This window comes from Bombina bombina, chromosome 2, assembly GCF_027579735.1.
Source record: "Bombina bombina isolate aBomBom1 chromosome 2, aBomBom1.pri, whole genome shotgun sequence".
NCBI lineage: Eukaryota > Metazoa > Chordata > Amphibia > Anura > Bombinatoridae > Bombina > Bombina bombina.
The window spans coordinates 1,146,362,136-1,146,383,096 of record NC_069500.1 but is presented as its reverse complement, the minus strand read 5'-3'; the positions used below and the strand labels follow the sequence as shown (position 1 = coordinate 1,146,383,096).

Below are 20,961 nucleotides of genomic sequence, written 5' to 3'. Positions count from 1 at the left end.
GTGATTTATGTGACACAAAATTTAGAGAAAATGATGCCCAAGATGATTCCTCAAGTGAGGGGAGTAAGCATGGTACTGCATCATCCCCTCCTTCGTCTACGCCAGTCTTGCCCACACAGGAGGCCCCTAGTACATCTAGTGCGCCAATACTCCTTACTATGCAACAATTAACGGCTGTAATGGATAATTCTATCAAAAACATTTTAGCCAAAATGCCCACTTATCAGCGAAAGCGCGACTGCTCTGTTTTAGAAAATACTGAAGAGCATGAGGACGCTGATGATAATGGTTCTGAAATGCCCCTACACCAGTCTGAGGGGGCCAGGGAGGTTTTGTCTGAGGGAGAAATTTCAGATTCAGGGAAAATTTCTCAACAAGCTGAACCTGATGTGATTACATTCAAATTTAAATTGGAACATCTCCGCGCTCTGCTTAAGGAGGTGTTATCTACTCTGGATGATTGTGAGAATTTGGTCATTCCAGAGAAATTATGTAAGATGGACAAGTTCCTAGAGGTCCCGGGGCCCCCCGAAGCTTTTCCTATACCCAAGCGGGTGGCGGACATTGTAAATAAAGAATGGGAAAGGCCCGGCATACCTTTTGTCCCTCCCCCTATATTTAAGAAATTGTTTCCTATGGTCGACCCCAGAAAGGACTTATGGCAGACAGTCCCCAAGGTCGAGGGGGCGGTTTCTACTCTAAACAAACGCACTACTATCCCTATAGAAGATAGTTGTGCTTTCAAAGATCCTATGGATAAAAAATTAGAGGGTTTGCTTAAAAAGATGTTTGTTCAGCAAGGTTACCTTCTACAACCAATTTCATGCATTGTTCCTGTCACTACAGCAGCGTGTTTCTGGTTCGATGAACTAGAAAAGTCGCTCAATAAAGATTCTTCTTATGAGGAGATTATGGACAGAATTCATGGTCTCAAATTGGCTAACTCTTTTACTTTAGACGCCACTTTGCAATTGGCTAGATTAGCGGCGAAAAATTCAGGGTTTGCTATTGTGGCGCGCAGAGCGCTTTGGCTAAAATCTTGGTCAGCGGATGCGTCTTCCAAGAACAAATTGCTTAACATACCTTTCAAGGGGAAAACGCTGTTTGGCCCTGACTTGAAAGAGATTATTTCTGATATCACTGGGGGTAAGGGCCACGCCCTTCCTCAGGATAGGTCTTTCAAGGCTAAAAATAAACCAAATTTTCGTCCCTTTCGCAGAAACGGACCAGCCCCAAGTGCTACATCCTCTAAGCAAGAGGGTAATACTTCTCAAACCAAGCCAGCCTGGAGGCCAATGCAAGGCTGGAACAAAGGTAAGCAGGCCAAGAAACCTGCCACGGCTACCAAGACAGCATGAGATGTTGGCCCCCGATCCGGGACCGGATCTGGTGGGGGGCAGACTTTCTCTCTTCGCTCAGGCTTGGGCAAGAGATGTTCTGGATCCTTGGGCGCTAGAAATAGTCTCCCAAGGTTATCTTCTGGAATTCAAGGAGCTTCCCCCAAGGGGGAGGTTCCACAGGTCTCAATTGTCTTCAGACCACATAAAAAGACAGGCATTCTTACATTGTGTAGAAGACCTGTTAAAAATGGGAGTGATTCATCCTGTTCCATTAGGAGAACAAGGGATGGGATTCTACTCCAATCTGTTCATAGTTCCCAAAAAAGAGGGAACATTCAGACCAATCTTAGATCTCAAGATCCTGAACAAGTTTCTCAAGGTTCCATCGTTCAAAATGGAAACCATTCGGACAATTCTTCCTTCCATCCAGGAAGGTCAATTCATGACCACGGTGGATTTAAAGGATGCGTATCTACATATTCCTATCCACAAGGAACATCATCGGTTCCTAAGGTTTGCCTTTCTGGACAAGCATTACCAGTTTGTGGCACTTCCTTTCGGATTAGCCACTGCTCCAAGAATTTTCACAAAGGTACTAGGGTCCCTTCTAGCGGTGCTACGACCAAGGGGCATTGCAGTAGTACCTTACTTGGACGACATACTGATTCAAGCGTCGTCCCTACCACAAGCAAAGGCTCATACGGACATTGTCCTGGCCTTTCTCAGATCTCACGGGTGGAAAGTAAACGTAGAAAAAAGTTCTCTATCTCCGTCAACAAGAGTTCCCTTCTTGGGAACAATAATAGACTCCTTAGAAATGAGGATTTTTCTGACAGAGGCCAGAAAATCAAAACTTCTAAGCTCTTGTCAAGTACTTCATTCTGTTCTTCTTCCTTCCATAGCACAGTGCATGGAAGTAATAGGTTTGATGGTCGCGGCAATGGACATAGTTCCTTTTGCGCAAATTCATCTGAGACCATTACAACTGTGCATGCTCAGTCAGTGGAATGGGGATTATACAGACTTGTCTCCGACGATACAAGTAGATCAGAGGACCAGAGATTCACTCCGTTGGTGGCTGACCCTGGACAACCTGTCACAGGGGATGAGCTTCCGCAGACCAGAGTGGGTCATTGTCACGACCGACGCCAGTCTGGTAGGCTGGGGCGCGGTCTGGGAACCCCTGAAAGCTCAGGGTCTTTGGTCTCGGGAAGAATCTCTTCTCCCGATAAACATTCTGGAACTGAGAGCGATATTCAATGCTCTCAAGGCTTGGCCTCAGCTAGCAAAGGCCAAATTCATACGGTTTCAATCAGACAACATGACGACTGTTGCGTATATCAACCATCAGGGGGGAACAAGGAGTTCCCTGGCGATGGAAGAAGTGACCAAAATCATTCAATGGGCGGAGACTCACTCCTGCCACTTGTCTGCAATCCACATCCCAGGCGTGGAAAATTGGGAAGCGGATTTTCTGAGTCGTCAGACATTTCATCCGGGGGAGTGGGAACTCCATCCGGAAATCTTTGCCCAAATAACTCAATTGTGGGGCATTCCAGACATGGATCTGATGGCCTCTCGTCAGAACTTCAAGGTTCCTTGCTACGGGTCCAGATCCAGGGATCCCAAGGCGACTCTAGTAGATGCACTAGTAGCACCTTGGACCTTCAACCTAGCTTATGTATTCCCACCGTTTCCTCTCATCCCCAGGCTGGTAGCCAGGATCAATCAGGAGAGGGCATCGGTGATCTTGATAGCTCCTGCGTGGCCACGCAGGACTTGGTATGCAGACCTGGTGAATATGTCATCGGCTCCACCATGGAAGCTACCTTTGAGACAGGACCTTCTTGTTCAAGGTCCGTTCGAACATCCGAATCTGGTTTCACTCCAACTGACTGCTTGGAGATTGAACGCTTGATTTTATCAAAGCGAGGGTTCTCAGATTCTGTCATTGATACTCTTGTTCAGGCCAGAAAGCCTGTAACTAGAAAAATCTACCATAAAATATGGAAAAAATATATCTGTTGGTGTGAATCTAAAGGATTACCATGGAACAAAATAAAAATTCCTAAGATTCTATCCTTTCTTCAAGAAGGTTTGGAGAAAGGATTATCTGCAAGTTCTTTGAAGGGACAGATTTCTGCTTTATCTGTTTTACTTCACAAAAAGCTGGCGGCTGTGCCAGATGTTCAGGCTTTTGTTCAGGCTCTGGTTAGAATCAAGCCTGTTTACAAACCTTTGACTCCTCCTTGGAGTCTCAATTTAGTTCTTTCAGTTCTTCAGGGGGTTCCGTTTGAACCCCTACATTCCGTTGATATCAAGTTATTATCTTGGAAAGTTTTGTTTTTGGTTGCAATTTCTTCTGCTAGAAGAGTTTCAGAGTTATCTGCTCTGCAGTGTTCTCCTCCTTATCTGGTGTTCCATGCAGATAAGGTGGTTTTGCGTACTAAACACCTGGTTTCTCCAACATAGGTGTGTCCGGTCCACGGCGTCATCCTTACTTGTGGGATATTCTCCTCCCCAACAGGAAATGGCAAAGAGCCCAGCAAAGCTGGCCATATAGTCCCTCCTAGGCTCCGCCTACCCCAGTCATTCTCTTTGCCGTTGCACAGGCAACATCTCCACGGAGATGGCTTAGAGTTTTTTGGTGTTTAAATGTAGTTTTTGTTCTTCAATCAAGAGTTTGTTATTTTAAAATAGTGCTGGTATGTACTATTTACTCTGGAACAGAAAAGAGATGAAGATTTCTGTTTGTAAGAGGAAAATGATTTTAGCAACCGTTACTAAAATCGATGGCTGTTTCCACACAGGACTGTTGAGATGAAGTAACTTCAGTTGGGGGAAACAGTGGGCAGACTTTGCTGCTTGAGGTATGACACATTTCTAACAAGACTTGGTAATGCTGGAAGCTGTCATTTTCCCTATGGGAACCGGTAAGCCATTTTCTTAGTTTAAGTAAAAGAATAAAGGGCTTCATTAGGGCTTAAAAAACTGGTAGACATTTTTCTGGGCTAAAACGATTACTTTACTAAGTATATTTGGCAGATTATTACTTTTAATAGTTGTTAAATCTTGGGGATTGTTTTAATAAAAACGGCAGGCACTGTATTGGACACCTTTTTCACTGGGGGCCTTTTCTAGTCATAGACAGAGCCTCATTTTCGCGCCTCTAATGTGCAGTTGTTTTTGGAAAGCATGGCATGCAGATGCATGTGTGAGGAGCTAAGAACCACTGAAAAAGCTTATAGAAGGCATCATTTGGTATCGTATTCCCCTCTGGGCTTGGTTGGGTCTCAGCAAAGCAGATACCTTGGACTGTATAGGGGTTAAATGTAAAAACGGCTCCGGTTCCGTTATTTTAAGGGTTAAAGCTTTCAAATTTGGTGTGCAATACTTTTAAGGCTTTAAGTTACTGTGGTGAAATTTTGGTGAATTTTGAAAAATTCCTTCATACTTTTTCACATATTCAGTAATAAAGTGTGTTCAGTTTAAAATTTAAAGGGACAGTAACGGTTTTATTGTAAAACGTTTTTTGTGCTAAGGTTACCTTCTACAACCAATTTCATGCATTGTTCCTGTCACTACAGCTGCGTGTTTCTGGTTCGAAGAACTAGAAAAGTCGCTCAATAAAGAATCTTCGTACGAGGAGGTTTTGGACAGAGTTCAAGCTTTTAAATTGGCTAACTCTTTTATTTTAGATGCCGCTTTGCAATTAGCTAGATTAGCGGCGAATAATTCAGGGTTTGCTATCGTGGCGCGCAGAGCGCTTTTGCTTAACATCCCTTTCAAGGGTAAAACACTGTTTGGCCCTGACTTGAAAGAGATTATTTCAGACATCACTGGGGGAAAGGGCCACGCCCTTCCTCTGGATAGGTCTTTTAAGGCTAAAAATAAACCAAATTTTCGTCCCTTTCGCAGAAACGGACCAGCCTCAAATTCTACACCCTCTAAGCAAGAGGGTAATACTTCTCAAACCAAGCCAGCCTGGATGCCGATGCAAGGCTGGAACAAGGGTAAGCAGGCCAAGTCACCTGCCACTGCTACCAAAACAGCATGAAGTGTTGGCCCCCGATCTGGGACCGGATCTGGTGGGGGGCAGACTTTCTCTCTTTGCTCAGGCTTGGGCAAGAGATGTTCAGGATCCTTGGGCGCTAGAAATAGTTTCTCAAGGTTATCTCCTGGAATTCAGGGAACTACCCCCAAGGGGAAGGTTCCACAGGTCTCAATTATCTTCGAACAGGCATTCTTACACTGTGTAGAAGACCTGTTAAGCATGGGAGTGATTCATCCTGTTCCATTAGGAGAACAAGGGATGGGTTTTTACTCCAACCTGTTCATAATTCCCAAAAAAGAGGGAACATTCAGACCAATTTTAGATCTTAAGATTCTAAACAAGTTTCTAAGGGTTTCATCGTTCAAAATGGAAACCATTCGAACGATCCTTCCTACCATCCAGGAAGGTCAATTCTTGACCACGGTGGACTTAAAGGATGCGTACCTACGTATTCCTATCCACAAGGAACATTTTCGGTTCCTAAGGTTCGCCTTTCTGGACAAGCATTACCAGTTTGTGGCACTTCCATTCGGATTAGCCACTGCTCCAAGGATTTTCACAAAGGTACTAGGGTCCCTTCTAGCGGTGCTAAGACCAAGGGGCATTGCAGTAGTACCTTACTTGGACGACATCCTGATTCAAGTGTCGTCTCTGTCAAAAGCAGGGGCTCATACGGACATTGTCCTAGCCTTTCTCAGATCTCACAGGTGGAAAGTGAACATAGAAAAGAGTTCTCTGTCCCCGTCAACAAGAGTTCCCTTCTTGGGAACAATAATAGTTTCCTTAGAAATGAAGGTTTTTCTGACAGAGGCCAGAAAATCAAAACTTCTAAGCTCTTGTCAGGTACTTCATTCTGTTCTTCTTCCTTCCATAGCGCAGTGCATGGAAGTAATAGGTTTGATGGTTGCGGCAAGGGACATAGTTCCTTTTGCACGAATTCATCTAAGACCATTACACCTGTGCATGCTCAGACAGTGGAATGGGGATTATACAGACTTGTCTCCGACGATACAAGTAGATCAAATAACCAGAGATTCACTCCGTTGGTGGCTGACCCTGGACAACCTGTCACAGGGAATGAGCTTCCGCAGACCAGAGTAGGTCATTGTCACGACCGACGCCAGTCTGGTGGGCTGGGGCGCGGTCTGGGAACCCCTGAAAGCTCAGGGTCTATGGTCTCGGGAAGAATCTCTTCTCCCGATAAACATTCTGGAACTGAGAGCGATATTCAATGCTCTCAAGGCTTGGCCTTGACTAGCAAAGGCCAAATTCATAAGGTTTCAATCAGACATCATGACGACTGTTACATATATCAACCATCAGGGGGAAACAAGGAGTTCCCTGGCGATGGAGGAGCATCCGGGGGAGTGGGAACTCCATCTGGAAATCTTTGCCCAAATAACTCAATTATGGGGCATTCCAGACATGGTTCTGATGGCCTCTCGTCAGAACTTCAAGGTCCCTTGTTACGGGTCCAAATCCAGGGATCCCAAGGCGACTCTATTGGATACAATAGTAGCACCTTGGATCTTCAACCTAGCTTATGTATTCCCACCGTTTCCTCTCATTCCCAGGCTGGTAGCCAGGATCAATCTGGAGAGGGCTTCGGTGATCTTGATAGTTCCTGTGTGGCCACGCAGGACTTGGTATGCAGACCTGGTGAATGTGTCATCGGCTCCACCATGGAAGCTACCTTTGAGACAGGACCTTCTTATTCAGGGTCCATTCGAACATCCGAATCTGGTTTCTCCAACATAGGTGTGTCCGGTCCACGGCGTCATTCTTACTTGTGGGATATTCTCTTCCCCAACAGGAAATGGCAAAGAGCCCAGCAAAGCTGGTCACATGATCCCTCCTAGGCTCCGCCTTCCCTAGTCATTCTCTTTGCCGTTGTACAGGCAACATCTCCACGGAGATGGCTTAGAGTTTTTTGGTGTTTAACTGTAGTTTTTATTATTCAATCAAGAGTTTGTTATTTTAAAATAGTGCTGGTATGTACTATTTACTCTGAAACAGAAAAGAGATGAAGATTTCTGTTTGTAAGAGGAAAATGATTTTAGCAACCGTTACTAAAATCGATGGCTGTTTCCACACAGGACTGTTGAGAGGAATTAACTTCAGTTGGGGGAAACAGTGAGCAGACTTTTGCTGCTTGAGGTATGACACATTTCTAACAAGACGATGTAATGCTGGAAGCTGTCATTTTCCCTATGGGATCCGGTAAGCCATTTTTATTACATAAAGAAAAGAAAAAAAAGGGCTTCACAAGGGCTTTTAAGACTGTAGACATTTTCTGGGCTAAAACGATTTATATATAAGCATATTTTATACCCCATAGCCTTGAGGAATTATTTTAATCTTGGGAACTATGTAAAATAACCGGCAGGCACTGTATTGGACACCTTATTCTCTAGGGGCTTTCCCTAATCATAGGCAGAGTCTCATTTTCGCGCCTCTATTGCGCACTTGTTTTTGGGAAGCATGACATGCAGATGCATGTGTGAGGAGCTCTGATACATAGAAAAGACTTTCTGAAGGCGTCATTTGGTATCGTATTCCCCTTTGGGCTTGGTTGGGTCTCAGCAAAGCAGATACCAGGGACTGTAAAGGGGTTAAATATAAAAACGGCTCCGGTTCCGTTATTTTAAGGGTTAAAGACACTGTGGTGAAATTTTGGTGAATTTTGAACAATTCCTTCATACTTTTTCACATTTGCAGTAATAAAGTGTGTTCAGTTTAAAATTTAAAGTGACAGTAACGGTTTTATTTTAAAACGTTTTTTGTACTTTGTTATCAAGTTTATGCCTGTTTAACATGTCTGAACTACCAGATAGACTGTGTTCTGTATGTGGGGAAGCCAAGGTTCCTTCTCATTTAAATAGATGTGATTTATGTGACACAAAATTTAGAGAAAATGATGCCCAAGATGATTCCTCAAGTGAGGGGAGTAAGCATGGTACTGCATCATCCCCTCCTTCGTCTACACCAGTCTTGCCCACACAGGAGGCCCCTAGTACATCTAGTGCGCCAATACTCCTTACTATGCAACAATTAACGGCTGTAATGGATAATTCTATCAAAAACATTTTAGCCAAAATGCCCACTTATCAGCGAAAGCGCGACTGCTCTGTTTTAGAAAATACTGAAGAGCATGAGGACGCTGATGATATTGGTTCTGAAGTGCCCCTACACCAGTCTGAGGGGGCCAGGGAGGTTTTGTCTGAGGGAGAAATTTCAGATTCAGGGAAAATTTCTCAACAAGCTGAACCTGATGTGATTACATTTAAATTTAAATTGGAACATCTCCGCGCTCTGCTTAAGGAGGTGTTATCTACTTTGGATGATTGTGAGAATTTGGTCATTCCAGAGAAATTATGTAAAATGGATAAGTTCCTAGAGGTCCCGGGGCCCCCCGAAGCTTTTCCTATACCCAAGCGGGTGGCGGACATTGTAAATAAAGAATGGGAAAGGCCCAGTATACCTTTCGTCCCTCCCCCCATATTTAAAAAATTGTTTCCTATGGTCGACCCCAGAAAGGACTTATGGCAGACAGTCCCCAAGGTCGAGGGGGCGGTTTCTACTCTAAACAAACGCACCACTATACCCATAGAAGATAGTTGTGCTTTCAAAGATCCTATGGATAAAAAATTAGAAGGTTTGCTTAAAAAGATGTTTGTTCAGCAAGGTTACCTTCTACAACCAATTTCATGCATTGTTCCTGTCACTACAGCAGCGTGTTTCTGGTTCGATGAACTAGAAAAGGCGCTCAATAATAATTCTTCTTCTTATGAGGAGATTATGGACAGAATTCATGCTCTCAAATTGGCTAATTCTTTCACCCTAGACGCCACTTTGCAATTGGCTAGGTTAGCGGCGAAAAATTCTGGTTTTGCTATTGTGGCGCGCAGAGCGCTTTGGCTAAAATCTTGGTCAGCGGATGCGTCTTCCAAGAACAAATTGCTTAACATTCCTTTCAAGGGGAAAACGCTGTTTGGCCCTGACTTGAAAGAGATTATCTCTGATATCACTGGGGGCAAGGGCCACGCCCTTCCTCAGGATAGGTCTTTCAAGGCCAAAAATAAACCTAATTTTCGTCCCTTTCGCAGAAACGGACCAGCCCCAAGTGCTACTTCCTCTAAGCAAGAGGGTAATACTTCTCAAGCCAAGCCAGCCTGGAGGCCAATGCAAGGCTGGAACAAAGGAAAGCAGGCCAAGAAACCTGCCACTGCTACCAAGACAGCATGAGATGTTGGCCCCCGATCCGGGACCGGATCTGGTGGGGGGCAGACTCTCTCTCTTCGCTCAGGCTTGGGCAAGAGATGTTCTGGATCCTTGGGCGCTAGAAATAGTCTCCCAAGGTTATCTTCTGGAATTCAAGGGGCTTCCCCCAAGGGGGAGGTTCCACAGGTCTCAATTGTCTTCAGACCACATAAAAAAACAGGCATTCTTACATTGTGTAGAAGACCTGTTAAAAATGGGAGTGATTCATCCTGTTCCATTAGGAGAACAAGGGATGGGGTTCTACTCCAATCTGTTCGTAGTTCCCAAAAAAGAGGGAACATTCAGACCAATCTTAGATCTCAAGATCCTAAACAAGTTTCTCAAGGTTCCATCGTTCAAAATGGAAACCATTCAAACAATTCTTCCTTCCATCCAGGAAGGTCAATTCATGACCACGGTGGATTTAAAGGATGCGTATCTACATATTCCTATCCACAAGGAACATCATCGGTTCCTAAGGTTCGCATTCCTGGACAAGCATTACCAGTTTGTGGCACTTCCGTTCGGATTAGCCACTGCTCCAAGAATTTTCACAAAGGTGCTAGGATCCCTTCTAGCGGTGCTAAGACCAAGGGGCATTGCAGTAGTACCTTACTTGGACGACATTCTGATTCAAGCGTCGTCCCTTCCACAAGCAAAGGCTCACACGGACATTGTCCTGGCCTTTCTCAGATCTCACGGGTGGAAAGTGAACGTAGAAAAAAGTTCTCTATCTCCGTCAACAAGGGTTCCCTTCTTGGGAACAATAATAGACTCCTTAGAAATGAGGATTTTTCTGACAGAGGCCAGAAAATCAAAACTTCTAAACTCTTGTCAAATACTTCATTCTGTTCCTCTTCCTTCCATAGCGCAGTGCATGGAAGTAATAGGTTTGATGGTAGCGGCAATGGACATAGTTCCTTTTGCGCGAATTCATCTAAGACCATTACAACTGTGCATGCTCAGTCAGTGGAATGGGGACTATACAGACTTGTCTCCGACGATACAAGTAGATCAGAGGACCAGAGATTCACTCCGTTGGTGGCTGTCCCTGGACAACCTGTCACAGGGGATGAGCTTCCGCAGACCAGAGTGGGTCATTGTCACGACCGACGCCAGTCTGGTGGGCTGGGGCGCGGTCTGGGGACCCCTGAAAGCTCAGGGTCTTTGGTCTCGGGAAGAATCTCTTCTCCCGATAAATATTCTGGAACTGAGAGCGATATTCAATGCTCTCAAGGCTTGGCCTCAGCTAGCAAAGGCCAAGTTCATACGGTTTCAATCAGACAACATGACGACTGTTGCGTACATCAACCATCAGGGGGGAACAAGGAGTTCCCTGGCGATGGAAGAAGTGACCAAAATCATTCAATGGGCGGAGACTCACTCCTGCCACTTGTCTGCAATCCACATCCCAGGAGTGGAAAATTGGGAAGCGGATTTTCTGAGTCGTCAGACATTTCATCCGGGGGAGTGGGAACTCCATCCGGAAATCTTTGCCCAAATTACTCAATTGTGGGGCATTCCAGACATGGATCTGATGGCCTCTCGTCAGAACTTCAAGGATCCTTGCTACGGGTCCAGATCCAGGGATCCCAAGGCGACTCTAGTAGATGCACTAGTGGCACCTTGGACCTTCAAACTAGCTTATGTATTCCCGCCGTTTCCTCTCATCCCCAGGCTGGTAGCCAGGATCAATCAGGAGAGGGCATCGGTGATCTTGATAGCTCCTGCGTGGCCACGCAGGACTTGGTATGCAGACCTGGTGAATATGTCATCGGCTCCACCATGGAAGCTACCTTTGAGACGAGACCTTCTTGTTCAAGGTCCGTTCGAACATCTGAATCTGGTCTCACTCCAACTGACTGCTTGGAGATTGAACGCTTGATCTTATCAAAGCGAGGGTTCTCAGATTCTGTCATTGATACTCTTGTTCAGGCCAGAAAGCCTGTAACTAGAAAAATCTACCACAAAATATGAAAAAAATATATCTGTTGGTGTGAATCTAAAGGATTCCCTTGGGACAAGGTAAAAATTCCTAAGATTCTATCCTTTCTTCAAGAAGGTTTGGAGAAAGGATTATCTGCAAGTTCTTTGAAGGGACAGATTTCTGCCTTGTCTGTGTTACTTCACAAAAAGCTGGCAGCTGTGCCAGATGTTCAAGCCTTTGTTCAGGCTCTGGTTAGAATCAAGCCTGTTTACAAACCTTTGACTCCTCCTTGGAGTCTCAACTTAGTTCTTTCAGTTCTTCAGGGGGTTCCGTTTGAACCCTTACATTCCGTTGATATTAAGTTATTATCTTGGAAAGTTTTGTTTTTGGTTGCAATTTCTTCTGCTAGAAGAGTTTCAGAATTATCTGCTCTGCAGTGTTCTCCTCCTTATCTGGTGTTCCATGCAGATAAGGTGGTTTTACGTACTAAACCTGGTTTTCTTCCGAAAGTTGTTTCTAACAAAAACATTAACCAGGAGATAGTCGTGCCTTCTTTGTGTCCGAATCCAGTTTCAAAGAAGGAACGTTTGTTGCACAATTTGGATGTAGTTCGTGCTCTAAAATTCTATTTAGATGCTACAAAGGATTTTAGACAAACATCTTCTTTGTTTGTTGTTTATTCTGGTAAAAGGAGAGGTCAAAAAGCAACTTCTACCTCTCTCTCTTTTTGGATTAAAAGCATCATCAGATTGGCTTACGAGACTGCCGGACGGCAGCCTCCTGAAAGAATCACAGCTCATTCCACTAGGGCTGTGGCTTCCACATGGGCCTTCAAGAACGAGGCTTCTGTTGATCAGATATGTAAGGCAGCGACTTGGTCTTCACTGCACACTTTTACTAAATTTTACAAATTTGATACTTTTGCTTCTTCTGAGGCTATTTTTGGGAGAAAGGTTTTGCAAGCCGTGGTGCCTTCCATCTAGGTGACCTGATTTGCTCCCTCCCTTCATCCGTGTCCTAAAGCTTTGGTATTGGTTCCCACAAGTAAGGATGACGCCGTGGACCGGACACACCTATGTTGGAGAAAACAGAATTTATGTTTACCTGATAAATTACTTTCTCCAACGGTGTGTCCGGTCCACGGCCCGCCCTGGTTTTTTAATCAGGTCTGATAATTTATTTTCTTTAACTACAGTCACCACGGTATCATATGATTTCTCCTATGCAAATATTCCTCCTTTACGTCGGTCGAATGACTGGGGAAGGCGGAGCCTAGGAGGGATCATGTGACCAGCTTTGCTGGGCTCTTTGCCATTTCCTGTTGGGGAAGAGAATATCCCACAAGTAAGGATGACGCCGTGGACCGGACACACCGTTGGAGAAAGTAATTTATCAGGTAAACATAAATTCTGTTTTTCCTCCAACTGACTGCTTGGAGTTTGAACGCTTGATTTTGTCAAAGCGTGGGTTTTCAGATTCTGTAATAGATACTCTTATTCAGGCTAGAAAGCCTGTAACTAGAAAAATTTACCATAATATATGGAAAAAATATATCTGTTGGTGTGAATCTAAAGGATTCCCATGGAACAAGATAAAAATTCCTAAGATTCTTTCCTTTCTACAAGAAGGTTTGGAGAAAGGATTTTCTGCAAGTTCTCTGAAGGGACAGATCTCTGCTTTATCTGTTTTACTTCACAAAAGGCTGGCAGCTGTGCCAGACGTTTAAGCGTTTGTTCAGGCTCTGGTTAGAATCAAGCCTGTTTACAGACCTTTGACTCTTCCCTGGAGTCTTAATCTAGTTCTTTCAGTTCTTCAAGGGGTTCCGTTTGAACCCTTATATTCCGTAGATATTAAGTTATTATCTTGGAAAGTTTTGTTTTAGGTTGCAATTTCTTCCGCTAGAAGAGTTTCTGAGTTATCTGCTCTGCAGTGTTCTCCGCCCTATCTGGTCCATGCAGATAGGGTGGTTTTACGTACTGAGCCTGGTTTTCTTCCGAAGGTTGTTTCCAACAAAAATATTAACCAGGAGATAGTTGTACCTTCTTTGTGTCCGAATCCAGTTTCATAGAAGGAACGTTTGTTACACAATTTGGACGTTGTCCGTGCTCTAAAATTCTATTTAGAGGCTACTGAAGATTTTAGACAAACATCTTCTTTGTTTGTTGTTTATTCTGGTTAAAGGAGAGGTAAAAAAGCAACTTCTACCTCTCTTTCCTTTTGGTTTAAAAGCATCATCAGATTGGCTTTTGAGACTGCCGGACGGCAGCCTCCTGAAAGTATCACAGCTCACTCCACTAGGGCTGTGGCTTCCACATGGGCCTTCAAGAATGAGGTTCCTGTTGACCAAATTTTTTTAAATTATATACTTTTGCTTCTTCGGAGGCTATTTTTGGGAGAAAGGTTTTGCAAGCCGTGGTGCCTTCCGTTTGGGTGACCTGATTTGCTCCCTCCCTTCATCCGTGTCCTAAAGCTTTGGTATTGGTTCCCACAAGTAAGGATGATGCCGTGGACCGGACACACCTATGTTGGAGAAAACAGAATTTATGCTTACCTGATAAATTACTTTCTCCAACGGTGTGTCCGGTCCACGGCCCGCCCTGGTTTTTTAATCAGGTCTGATGAATTATTTTCTCTAACTACAGTCACCACGTTACCATATGGTTTCTCCTATATATATTTCCTCCTGTCCGTCGGTCGAATGACTGGGGTAGGCGGAGCCTAGGAGGGACTATATGGCCAGCTTTGCTGGGCTCTTTGCCATTTCCTGTTGGGGAGGAGAATATCCCACAAGTAAGGATGACGCCGTGGACCGGACACACCGTTGGAGAAAGTAATTTATCAGGTAAGCATAAATTCTGTTTTTCTTCCGAAAGTTGTTTCTAACAAAAACATTAACCAGGAGATAGTCGTGCCTTCTTTGTGTCCGAATCCAGTTTCAAAGAAGGAACGTTTGTTGCACAATTTGGATGTAGTTCGTGCCCTAAAATTCTATTTAGATGCTACAAAGGATTTCAGACAAACATCTTCCTTGGTTGTTGTTTATTCTGGTAAAAGGAGAGGTCAAAAAGCAACTTCTACCTCTCTATCTTTTTGGCTTAAAAGCATCATCAGATTGACTTATGAGACTGCCGGACGGCAGCCTCCTGAAAGAATCACAGCTCATTCCACTAGGGCCGTGGCTTCCACATGGGCCTTTAAGAACGAGGCTTCTGTTGATCAGATATGTAAGGCAGCGACTTGGTCTTCACTGCACACTTTTACCAAATTTTACAAATTTGATACTTTTGCTTCTTCTGAGACTATTTTTGGGAGAAAGGTTTTGCAAACCGTGGTGCCTTCCATCTAGGTGACCTGATTTGCTCCCTCCCATCATCCGTGTCCTAAAGCTTTGGTATTGGTTCCCACAAGTAAGGATGACGCCGTGGACCGGACACACCTATGTTGGAGAAAACAGAATTTATGTTTACCTGATAAATTACTTTCTCCAACGGTGTGTCCGGTCCACGGCCCGCCCTGGTTTTTTAATCAGGTCTGATAATTTATTTTCTTTAACTACAGTCACCACGGTATCATATGATTTCTCCTATGCAAATATTCCTCCTTTACGTCGGTCGAATGACTGGGGAAGGCGGAGCCTAGGAGGGATCATGTGACCAGCTTTGCTGGGCTCTTTGCCATTTCCTGTTGGGGAAGAGAATATCCCACAAGTAAGGATGACGCCGTGGACCGGACACACCGTTGGAGAAAGTAATTTATCAGGTAAACATAAATTCTGTTTTTCCTCCAACTGACTGCTTGGAGTTTGAACGCTTGATTTTGTCAAAGCGTGGGTTTTCAGATTCTGTAATAGATACTCTTATTCAGGCTAGAAAGCCTGTAACTAGAAAAATTTACCATAATATATGGAAAAAATATATCTGTTGGTGTGAATCTAAAGGATTCCCATGGAACAAGATAAAAATTCCTAAGATTCTTTCCTTTCTACAAGAAGGTTTGGAGAAAGGATTTTCTGCAAGTTCTCTGAAGGGACAGATCTCTGCTTTATCTGTTTTACTTCACAAAAGGCTGGCAGCTGTGCCAGACGTTTAAGCGTTTGTTCAGGCTCTGGTTAGAATCAAGCCTGTTTACAGACCTTTGACTCTTCCCTGGAGTCTTAATCTAGTTCTTTCAGTTCTTCAAGGGGTTCCGTTTGAACCCTTATATTCCGTAGATATTAAGTTATTATCTTGGAAAGTTTTGTTTTAGGTTGCAATTTCTTCCGCTAGAAGAGTTTCTGAGTTATCTGCTCTGCAGTGTTCTCCGCCCTATCTGGTCCATGCAGATAGGGTGGTTTTACGTACTGAGCCTGGTTTTCTTCCGAAGGTTGTTTCCAACAAAAATATTAACCAGGAGATAGTTGTACCTTCTTTGTGTCCGAATCCAGTTACATAGAAGGAACGTTTGTTACACAATTTGGACGTTGTCCGTGCTCTAAAATTCTATTTAGAGGCTACTGAAGATTTTAGACAAACATCTTCTTTGTTTGTTGTTTATTCTGGTTAAAGGAGAGGTAAAAAAGCAACTTCTACCTCTCTTTCCTTTTGGTTTAAAAGCATCATCAGATTGACTTTTGAGACTGCCGGACGGCAGCCTCCTGAAAGTATCACAGCTCACTCCACTAGGGCTGTGGCTTCCACATGGGCCTTCAAGAATGAGGTTCCTGTTTATATAATTTCGCTTCTTCGGAGGCTATTTTTGGGAGAAAGGTTTTGCAAGCCGTGGTGCCTTCCGTTTGGGTGACCTGATTTGCTCCCTCCCTTCATCCGTGTCCTAAAGCTTTGGTATTGGTTCCCACAAGTAAGGATGATGCCGTGGACCGGACACACCTATGTTGGAGAAAACAGAATTTATGCTTACCTGATAAATTACTTTCTCCAACGGTGTGTCCGGTCCACGGCCCGCCCTGGTTTTTTAATCAGGTCTGATGAATTATTTTCTCTAACTACAGTCACCACGTTACCATATGGTTTCTCCTATATATATTTCCTCCTGTCCGTCGGTCGAATGACTGGGGTAGGCGGAGCCTAGGAGGGACTATATGGCCAGCTTTGCTGGGCTCTTTGCCATTTCCTGTTGGGGAGGAGAATATCCCACAAGTAAGGATGACGCCGTGGACCGGACACACCGTTGGAGAAAGTAATTTATCAGGTAAGCATAAATTCTGTTTTTCTTCCGAAAGTTGTTTCTAACAAAAACATTAACCAGGAGATAGTCGTGCCTTCTTTGTGTCCGAATCCAGTTTCAAAGAAGGAACGTTTGTTGCACAATTTGGATGTAGTTCGTGCCCTAAAATTCTATTTAGATGCTACAAAGGATTTCAGACAAACATCTTCCTTGGTTGTTGTTTATTCTGGTAAAAGGAGAGGTCAAAAAGCAACTTCTACCTCTCTATCTTTTTGGCTTAAAAGCATCATCAGATTGACTTATGAGACTGCCGGACGGCAGCCTCCTGAAAGAATCACAGCTCATTCCACTAGGGCCGTGGCTTCCACATGGGCCTTTAAGAACGAGGCTTCTGTTGATCAGATATGTAAGGCAGCGACTTGGTCTTCACTGCACACTTTTACCAAATTTTACAAATTTGATACTTTTGCTTCTTCTGAGACTATTTTTGGGAGAAAGGTTTTGCAAACCGTGGTGCCTTCCATCTAGGTGACCTGATTTGCTCCCTCCCATCATCCGTGTCCTAAAACTTTGGTATTGGTTCCCACAAGTAAGGATGACGCCGTGGACCGGACACACCTATGTTGGAGAAAACAGAATTTATGTTTACCTAATAAATTACTTTCTCCAACGGTGTGTCCGGTCCACGGCCCGCCCTGGTTTTTTAATCAGGTCTGATGATTTATTTTCTTTAACTACAGTCACCACGGTATCTCATGATTTCTCCTATGCAAATATTCCTCCTTTACGTCGGTCGAATGACTGGGGAAGGCGGAGCCTAGGAGGGATCATGTGACCAGCTTTGCTGGGCTCTTTGCCATTTCCTGTTGGGGAAGAGAATATCCCACAAGTAAGGATGACGCCGTGGACCGGACACACCGTTGGAGAAAGTAATTTATCAGGTAAACATAAATTCTGTTTTTTTATAAGCTTTATGGCTTAAATCTTGGAATGCAGATATGACTTCTACGTCAACATTGCTTTCTCTTTCTTTCCAAGGTAATAAATTATTTGGTTCACAGTTGGATTCTATAATTTCAACTGTTACTGGGGGGAAAGGAACCTTTTTGCCTCAGGACAAAAAATCTAAAGGTAAATATAGGGCTGCTAATCGTTTTCGTTCCTTTCGTCAGAATAAGGAACAGAAGCCTGACCCTTCCCCTAAAGGAACAGTTTCCGTTTGGAAACCTTCTCCAGTCTGGAATAAATCCAAACCTTTTAGAAAGTCAAAACCAGCTCCCAAATCCGCATGAAGGTGCGGCCCTCATTCCAGCTGGTAGGGGGCAGGTTACGATTTTTCAAAGATATTTGGATCAATTCGATTCACAATCTTTGGATTCAGAACATTGTTTCACAAGGGTACAGAATAGGTTTCAAGGTAAGGCCGCCTGTGAGAAGATTTTTTCTCTCACGCATTCCAGTAAACCCAGTGAAGGCTCAGGCGTTTCTGAAATGTGTTTCAGACCTAGAGTTGGCTGGGGTAATTGTGCCAGTTCCAGTTCTGTAACGGGGTCTGGGGTTTTACTCAAATCTATTCATTGTACCAAAGAAGGAGAATTCCTTCAGACCAGTTCTGGATCTAAAAATATTGAATCGTTATGTAAGGATACCAACATTCAAAATGGTGACTATAAGGACTAGTCTGCCTTTTGTTCAGCAAGGGCATTATATGTCTACAATAGACTTACAGGATGCATATCTTCATATTCCAATTCATCCAGATCACTATCAGTTCCTGAGATTCTCTTTTCTAGACAAGCATTACCAGTTTGTTGCCCTTCCGTTTGGCCTAGCAACAGCTCCAAGGATCTTTTCAAAGGTTCTCGGTGCCCTTCTCTCTGTAATCGGAGAACAGGGTATTGCGGTGTTTCCTTATTTGGACGATATCTTGGTACTTGCTCAGTCTTTACATTCTGCAGAATCTCATACGAATCAACTTGTGTTGTTTCTTCAAAGACATGGTTGGAGGATCAAATTACCAAAGAGTTCCTTGATTCCTCAGACAAAGGTAATCTTTTTGGGTTTTCAAATAGATTCAGTGTCCATGACTTTGTCTCTAACAGAAAAGAGACGTCTGAAGTTGGTTTCAGCTTGTCGAAACCTTCAGTCTCAATCATTCGCTTCGGTAGCTTTGTGCATGGAAATTCTAGGTCTCATGACTGCTGCATCGGACGCGATCCCTTTTGCTCGTTTTCACATGAGCCCTCTCCAGCTTTGTATGCTGAACCAGTGGTGCAGGGATTATACAAAGATATCACAATTAATATCCTTAAATCCCAATGTTCGATCTTCTCTGACTTGGTGGTTGAATCACCATCGTCTAATTCAAGGGGCCTCTTTTGTTCGTCCAACCTGGACTGTGATCTCAACAGATGCGAGTCTTTCAGGTTGGGGAGCTGTATGGGGTTCTCTGATAGCGCAGGGGGGTTGGGAATTTCAGGAGGCGAAATTACCAATCAATATTTTGGAACTCCGTGCGATTTTCAGAGCCCTTCAGTTCTGGCCTCTTCTGAAGAGAGAATCGTTTATTTGTTTTCAGACAGACAATGTCACAACCGTGGCGTATGTCAATCATCAAGGTGGGACTCACAGTCCTCAGGCTATGAAAGAAGTATCTCGGATACTTGTATGGGCGGAATCCAGCTCCTGTCTAATCTCTGCGGTTCACATCCCAGGTGTAGACAATTGGGAAGCGGATTATCTCAGTCGACAGACGTTACATCCGGGCGAATGGTCTCTTCACCCAGAGGTATTTCTTCAGATTGTTCAAATCTGGGGACTTCCACAAATAGATCTGATGGCCTCTCATCTAAACAAAAAACTTCCCAGGTATCTGTCCAGATCCAGGGATCCTCAGGCGGAAGCAGTGGACGTGTTGTCGCTTCCTTGGAATTATCAACCTGCTTATATCTTTCCGCCTCTAGTTCTTCTTCCAAAAGTGATTTCCAAAATTCTAATGGAACGTTCGTTTGTATTGCTGGTGGCTCCAGCATGGCCTCACAGGTTTTGGTATGCGGATCTCGTTCGGATGGCAAGTTGCCAACCTTGGACACTTCCGTTAAGGCCAGACCTTCTATCTCAAGGCCCATTTTTCCATCAGGATCTCAAATCATTAAATTTGAAGGTATGGAGATTGAACCCTTGATTCTTAGTCATAGAGGTTTCTCTGACTCGGTGATTAATACTATGATACAGGCTCGTAAATCTGTGTCTAGAAAGATTTATTACCGAGTCTGGAAGACTTACATTTCTTGGTGTTTTTCTCATAAATTCTCTTGGCATTCTTTTAGAATTCCTAGAATTTTACAGTTTCTTCAGGATGGTTTGTCTGCAAGCTCTTTGAAAGGTCAAATCTCTGCTCTTTCTGTTCTTTTTCACAGAAAGATTGCTAATCATCCTGATATTCATTGTTTTGTACAGGCTTTGGTTCGTATCAAGCCTGTCATTAAGTCAATCTCTCCTCCTTGGAGTCTTAATTTGGTTCTGAGGGCTTTACAGGCTCCTCCGTTTGAACCTATGCATTCTCTGGATATTAAATTACTTTCTTGGAAAGTGTTGTTCCTTTTGGCAATCTCTTCTGCTAGAAGAGTTTCTGAGTTATCTGATCTTTCTTGTGAATCTCCTTTTCTGATTTTTCATCAGGATAAGGCGGTGTTGCGGACTTCATTTAAATTTTTACCTAAGGTTGTGAATTCTAACATTAGTAGAGAAATTGTTGTCCCTTCATTGTGTCCTAATCCTAAGAATTCTCTGGAGAGATCTTTACATTCTTTGGATGTAGTAAGAGCTTTGAAATATGTTGAAGCTACTAAAGGTTTTAGAAAGACTTCTAGTCTATTTATCTTTTCTGGTTCCAGGAAAGGTCAGAAGGCTTCTGCCATTTCTTTGGCATCTTGGTTAAAGTCTTTGATTCATCATGCTTATGTAGAGTCGGGTAAGTCCCCGCCTCAAAGGATTACGGCTCATTCTACTAGGTCAGTTTCTACTTCCTGGGCTTTTAGGAATGAAGCTTCTGTTGATCAAATTTGCAAAGCAGCAACTTGGTCTTCTTTGCATACTTTTACTAAATTCTGCCATTTTGATGTTTTTTCTTCTTCTGAAGCAGTTTTTGGTAGAAAAGTACTTCAAGCAGCTGTTTCAGTTTGATTCTTCTGCTTGTAATTTCAGTTTTTTTCATT

The 20,961-nt window shown here is 43.7% G+C and overlaps 1 protein-coding gene across 1 annotated transcript in view; it reads left to right on the top strand.

Annotated features, from left to right (window-relative positions):
* Positions 1-20,961, top strand: part of NEK1 (NIMA related kinase 1) — an 827,448-nt gene that overhangs the window by 542,501 nt on the left and 263,986 nt on the right. The gene's annotated exons all lie outside the window — the stretch shown is intronic.